The 7,681-nt window shown below is 37.2% G+C and overlaps 1 pseudogene; it reads right to left on the bottom strand.

Moving 5' to 3' along the window:
- Positions 1–1,668: 1,668 nt before the first annotated feature.
- On the bottom strand, positions 1,669–7,681 carry LOC126631475 (probable protein phosphatase 2C 51; annotated as a pseudogene).

Below are 7,681 nucleotides of genomic sequence, written 5' to 3'. Positions count from 1 at the left end.
GATAAATATAAGGTTTTGATATTATTTGGACAAAACTTACCGTTGATTTTATTTAAACAATAAAAAGGTGACAAAGTCATATATACTGTGCGGGAGGACATGCATAATTACACTCCCGCACATCACTTATCATGAGTGAGCAGTTGAGATTTTTACCCTTTTTTATATTGTCTTTTGATGCTTAGAGCCTTAGGCGAACAAAGCTCGGGGGATCAAATACATCCACATCCGGCTTACTCTAGTGTGAGTGTTGGTGTACCTTTTTACACCACCTACCTCAACACTCACACTAGAGTGCTTAAAACAAGTGTGCTTTGTTGTAATTAGTCTTAAATTGGTTCTTTTTTTGTATGTTTTTGGGTAACCATATTTGTCCCTTTTTCTGCTTTTATGACTGACACACTCATTAAGATACATGGCCCTTCTTGGTCTCACCCAGCTGACTGCGTTGAAATCCTGACATGACCGCAAAATTACCCACCGAGATATCAAGCTTGGTGAGTGTTCGAGCATCTTTCAATAGTTCACCCTTCAAGTAACTGCCCTCTTCCTAGCTATAGAACTTTTTTTTTTGTGTGCACATTAGATACTTAACTGCACTTTTGGCAGGAAACATTGTCATATGTTTTGAAGACAAACACAGTGGGAAATGTCTGAAAAAAAATTCACTTGGAGAGAAAGTCAACTTTCAAGTGTAGGTTTTTCTTACTGTTCACCTTTATACTTGCATGTGGCTTTTTATGTTTATGTTGTTAAATGGTTTGGAATGGTGATTGATGCCTTCAATTGGGACAATACTTTAGGCACATTATCGACTTTGAGAGCGCAATAGATGAATTTACACTCAAGAACTTATATGGCTCTAGTGGACCATCTAGGTATCGCGTTTATTCATTGTGTCAATTTTATCAAATCATATAATGGTTTTACCGATAGTCACTGGTTTTGTGCTTCACCAGAGATGAACAAACCAATGAATATACTCCTCCCGAGGCCTTACTCTATGCTGATTGGTATGAAGGGCCAACGAGCATGAGATTGAAGTATGTTCATCTTTTATAAATTTAGCTCATTTACTTAAAGTGCATTTTGTTTGTCAGTGATCTAATAATAAATGCTATTGTATGTGACTGATGGACTAAGTTTCCTTTGACAGGTATGATATGTGGAGTGTCGGTGTTGTGATCCTAGAGCTTATTTTAGAATCTTTAGAAATATTTCAAGTTACGAATTACACACGTACACTGACACTAAATAGTTTCAGATATATTTCAAGATACGTGTGTAATCCGTAACTTGAAATATTTCTGAAGATTCTAAAATAAGCTCTAGGATCACAACACCGACACTCCACATATCATAACTGTCAAAGGAAATTTAGTCCATCAGTCACATACAATAGCATTTATTATTAGATCACTGACAAACAAAATGCAATTTAAGTAAATGAGCTAAATTTATAAAAGATGAACATACTTCAATCTCGTGCTCGTTGGCCCTTCATACCAATCAGCATAGAGTAAGTCCTCGGGAGGAGTATACTCATTGGTTTGTTCATCTTTATTGAAGCACAAAACCAGTGACTATCAGTAAAACCATTATATGATTTGATAAAATTGACACAATGAATAAACGCGATACCTAGATGGTCCACTAGAGCCATATAAGTTCTTGAGTGTAAATTCATCTATTGCGCTCCCAAAGTCGATAATGTGCCTAAAGTATTGTCCCAATTGAAGGCATCAATCACCATTCCAAACCATTTAACAACATAAACATAAAAAGACACATGCAAGTATAAAGGTGAACAGTAAGAAAAACCTATACTTGAAAGCTGACTTTCTTCTCTCCAAGTGAATTTTTTTTCAGACATTTCCCACTGTGTTTGTCTTCAAAACATATGACAATGTTTCCTGCCAAAAGTGCAGTTAAGTTTCTAAGGCGCACACAAAAAAAAAAAGGTTCTATAGCCAAGAAGAGGGCAGTTACTTGAAGGGCAAACCATTGAAAGATGCTTGAACACTCACCAGGCTTGATATCTCGGTGGGTAATTTTGCGGTCATGGCAGGATTTCAACGCAGTCAGCTGGGAGAGATCAAGAAGGGCCATGTATTTAATGAGTGTGTTGGTCATAAAAGCAAAAAAAGGGACAAATATGGTTACCCAAAAACATACAGAAAAAGAACCAATTTAAGACTAATTACAACAAAGCACGGTTAACTGGTTTAGGTTATGACAACAAACCCACGCATGCACAGGCAACCCACAATCTTTGGATCTAATGCAATCTGCTGAACAAGATTAAGTATTATTTCTTTGCTGGTTTAAAATTTATTTTTTTTGGAAATTTATCATTGATATTTACCACAAGTTGTTTTACCTAGCAAAAGAATGAGACAATCCCAAAACTGTACAAATTAAGGGTAAGGCATCCATCAAATCCAAGAAACCTCCTATACAAGCTAGCTATGAGACTCAGTATTTTACAGAGTAACAAAATAGTTTCATAGAAATTAAATATGTGACCTACCAACTGCCATATCAGACTGCGCATTTGCTCCTGTCCTTCTTTTGTTGTCTTCAACCAGTGCAACCATTGTGATGGACGCAAGATCTGGAAATGCTCGACTTCATCAACATCCGTGTCATCTCCCACAGTATACATCAGCTTTGACAGCGAAATACCCTCATGATGAAATGCAAGCCATATTTCATTTACGCAAGACTCCACCGACTCTACATATCTTGCAATATGTTTCAAACCTTCTTCACAAAAACCTCTACGCATTCCTATTCCATATGACATTGAGTCAGTTGATTAGAGTAACAGGTTATCGAAATTCAATTGAGAATTATTAAAGACAAAGCTTAGTGCTCCAACTGATACCGAACCTTCAACACAAGAAGAGGCTTTTAGGAAAAAATCTCCAAAATGCTTTTCCCTTAAACCACTTAAGTAAACAGAAGCCCCTCTCTCCACCTGTGAGATAATTAACAAATTCCCAGTCAGACCGCTATTAAGAATTTAGAATAATACCAGCTGTAAAAATTCATCGAAAGATATTCCATGAAATATCATAACTCTTATCTCTAAAAATATTCAATAAACAAGAACTAACCAAACATGGAACTCCATATAACCATTTATGTTTTAGTCAACAGAGGAAGCATGACTGTGAGACAGTACCAATGGATGAAACATCAAGAACTAGTAAGAGCTTATAGTCTCAGCACGCTTTTAAAGCACAAGCCTGATACAAGATTTAAATTGAATATTCTGATGTATTTGTCGAATGATCTTAACAGTCCAACTTCATTGGAAATACAAAAGAATGAGAAACAGACCAACAACTTAAGAAATAACTAGGCAACAGTTCTTAAGATGGGCAAAAGTATCTATTAGGATGTTAATTCTGACAAACCCAATTTTGGTCTAATGCTGTGTGAAGCACGTCTTAGTTTTCAGTGTTACTTGTCAATGTCTTCACAGTGTTTACTTGTCAATGTCTTCATTTTAGTACAAATCAAGCTACTATACATTAAAAGAAAACAGAACAAAATCAGGTTTTGCAAAAAAAAAATTGAAAATAAGTTTAAAAGAAATACAGCTAATGCTAAACATGATCCACTGCACAGTGAAAATAATATCAGGATCTACTGAACCACATCTGGTTGCAAACTTTAAGTGAACAAAGGAATTTACCATTATGCGTTTTAAAATGAACAAGTTGTCATCAGGAGGGCCTGCATGAAAATAGTGAGCAAATGAGTTAATCCCTAAAGTGTGTGTCATAAAAATAAAAAGATAACTAGATATAGTGTTATTTTTCCCACTCGAGTATGAAGCATTGCTGTCTTGATGATAGTCCGGATTATAAGCCAGCCATACTTCTCCATATGATCCACAGCCAAACCGCTTTCTTAGAACATACCTACCAGCCAGTCAGGACAATGTTTCTTAGATATCTTCTGGCAATAAGATACAGTATCAAATCAACATACGGCATAGTTAGAGTATAGCATAAGCATAAACTTAAAAGAGCAAAAAACAGGTGGCATCTCACTTGCAGGAGAATGGATATAAACACCATGATATATTTTCAAATGAATATACATCACACTTGCAAGTGAAATTTAATCAAGTAGATACACAAGACCACTACAGCAAGCAATGGAATTTCTCCTCTGCTCTTCATTGTGAGCGTGAATGAATGATTATGCACATATACATCAAGTCAAAACTAAGATCAAAGACTCCAACCAAACTTCAGTAAAAACCAGATATTGCCCACATACAAACTCTGCAGTTGTACAAATATGATTTCAAGATATTATCTTATGTCAAAGTCACAACATTCTGGTCTTATGATCTACTTCACCAAGGACACCATGCAGAGACAATCAAGTAAAGAAAATATTTGTACCTCCTCTGAGGCACTGAATATTCAAATGATTCACTATTTAAACCAGCTTTGTCGAATGAAATTGAATCAAACAGAGGAAGGGACGTTGAAGAGCCTCCAGAATTTGTAGATTGGTTCTTAGCATTGTCGCCAGTCATTGGCAGGTGCATACACAAATCCAGGTTATGGAACAGCATAAGAGGTCCGCCTAAAATCAGAACAAAAGGAAACAGTAAAAGTTTCTGTGTGTAAAATATACCAATGCAATAGAATTCTGGTAAGCCTTGTTCGTCTCAATTTCTAGCTTCTACTGTACATCAGGAATGTGCATGTGTGTGTGCACTTATGTGTTAAGTGCTTTTTTGTGTGTTGAGTGACTCTAGACAATATAATTAATTGCATAGTAAGAAGAGAAAATTTCAAAGACAGTTTGTAGAGCGACTTCACAGGCTTGCCATTGAACTAATTACAAGCAACAACAATATCACACGTTATTAATACTAAGTATATTTCCAACACTAACATGCAATGAAGTCCTGGATTTGGCACCTGCATCACTTACCATACAGTTGGTCAGCGGTATCCGATTGAACCTGAGGCATGTCAAACTGATGACTTTTGTGCTTGTCTGTTGCTTGCAACATGTAATCTGCACGTTCATCAAGCTGCTGAACAGCCAATATGGTAAAAGTAAGCATTATTCATTCTATTGACAGTTAGCCATCCAATTTTCTCAACGGCTACAAGCAAAATGGAAGTCTACTATAAAGATCCAAGTAACTCAACGGCTACAAACAGAAAGGAAGTCTACATTAGGAGAAAAAAAGAATATGTAAAATGACAAAGTAATTTGATTTAAGGCTTACCAGTAACCTCTCAAATTTGGAATTAGCGACATGAGCATGGTCCATTTTCTTTAGGTCATATGCAGAGACATTGCCTGATCAATGCAAATTAAAGAATTATCAAAAGACTGTATTAACCAGTGTAAAACATTAGGAAAGAATTCATGTGATGATGTTCTTAAATATGGTATCAAAAGAAATTCTACTTGTCATTTGTTCCCTTCTTTGATATCTTTGTATGAGATGCTCCCTTTTGTTCATCAATGTACCAAGGTTGCGAGTCTTGCGACCAGTCAACCACTTCAATTGATATTACTAATCACTTTAATCTTGCATTCTTACAAAGTAAGATTGCAAATCCTCCCCGTGCAATTAAGGTACTGAAGAAGGTTTAAAAGCATAAGAAACTCACCTGAACATTCAACTAACTTTAAAGGCCTCTCTTCAACTGATCTTTCCTTCAACAAACTTTCTGCAAACCAGTAGATACCAATGTGACGACTACAGCTGCTACACCGCCCACACTCCCCTTTTCCATTGCAGTATTTACTATGCAGTCAGCTAATGAATATGAACAGGGCGAAGACAACTCTGATCTCCCAGGAGTATATCTCTGTGCTGCCAACATTAAGTCACAAACATCCTGCACGCTCAGTTTCCTGAAAACTCCAACAGATGCAGCTACAAGGTAGGTATCATTTACAGTCAGGGGTTGCCAATCTGTCAACTCTGGTGCAGAGAGAACGCCAAACCTGATGACAATCAAGAGCGAAAACAGAATTTGAGTAAAAGCATAAATTAGGTTGATGAGTACTAACCAAATTTGAATGAATCATTAACATACCCTAAATCAGAAGCTCTTGCCAAAGTACAATAGGATCAAATGGGGTTTACCGTTTACATAGTTTCTTGTTGTCACTGAACCTCACCTTTTAATTGAGACACGACCAATTGGTTGTGAAATATGATTTACACGAGGCACACCACCCCATGAAAGATCATAGCCACCAGCAGTTTCCACCCGAAACTTTTCATCATCTCTGCCTGGATGATGGTCTCTTGTCAATTCCTTGGCAGAAAAAGTCATTACCTCAGGGTTGGCCAATTCAAACATTTCATAGTTTCTTGGACGTGAAACAGGACCATTATTACATTTATGCCTCTCCTGAGTGTATAGCCTCGGACAAGTGGCTGCAGTACGAAAACAAGAGAATAAATATCCTCGACCATCATTTGATCTTTTGAAATTAAAACTAAACAGCAAATCCTATGCATTTTCAAGCACACAGAAATAAAAAAAATATGCGTTCTCATTATACCCAAAATGCATGTGTTTTAAAACAATAAACATTCCATTACAAGATACGAGATAAAACCTCTCTGACCTTCAGCCTCAGCAGGATACATAGATTTTTCCGAGCACAAAAAAGCCTTCGAGTCTCCAATATTGGCAACTAAAATTTGACCATTAGCTAGTAGTACAATCGTGGCTGTAGAACCTGAACTAATATTTTTTGCAGATGCTTCCTTTGAAAGTATAAGGATATAAGAGCAAGATCAACATAAGAGTAATTGGATATAACACATTAAGCAAAAGAACATTTTTAAGTAAGCAGAGAAAAGTTGATATACTATGGAAAATTTTGCATCAATATCATGAATTGCCCTCAACAACGCTTCTTTCAAAATGTCCGACTGGAAAAATGCATCAAAGTGGGGTTGCAATGAATGCTCGATCCTGAGAAATGATCAGTGAACTTAAATTAAAATTAATACCAAAATTATGAAAATATTAAAGCAAATAAAACTAAAGAATTTATTCAAACAAACAAAAACCACCTAGTAATATCGGAATCTTGAGGATCTTGAAAGCCATCCGAATTATGCAATCTTGCTGTTCTTGAGGCAGCATTCTCCAACATAGCAGAATACGAAGCACTGACAAGAAAATGCATATGCAGAGCGAAATACTCCAGTAACTGCTTGGAAGCCATATCACTAGCTTCACTACCACTATGACCATCAAAAACAGCAACAATTCCAACTCTAACCTCCTCAATTCCACCACCATTACCTGCGTGAAAGAAAATCAGACTAAGCCCCAATTTATTGTCAAATCAGCGAGAGAGAAAGAGAGAGGTTGCGGAACGCACCAGAAAAGGGAATGCGGACGTTGAGAGCGCAGAGAATGCGATCCTCCAGCGGCCTTGTACGATCTTCGAGCACGGCCGTTTCACAGCTGGACATGCTTCGAGAGTGGGAAGCATACCCGTCGGAGTGCCTCCATTGAAGCCAATCTTGGGACTCGAAAACCGCCGGTGCACCGCCATGTTCGTACAGCGTCAAGCACGTTGACGATTCACCTCCGTACGAGCGCGTCACGAAGGCGGCGAGTAGTAATGCGATTACGGTTAGGCGACTAAAATCAAAGTA

Source organism: Malus sylvestris, chromosome 8, assembly GCF_916048215.2.
Source record: "Malus sylvestris chromosome 8, drMalSylv7.2, whole genome shotgun sequence".
In the NCBI taxonomy this organism is placed as follows: domain Eukaryota; kingdom Viridiplantae; phylum Streptophyta; class Magnoliopsida; order Rosales; family Rosaceae; genus Malus; species Malus sylvestris.
This window is presented reverse-complemented; position numbering and strand designations above follow the sequence as displayed.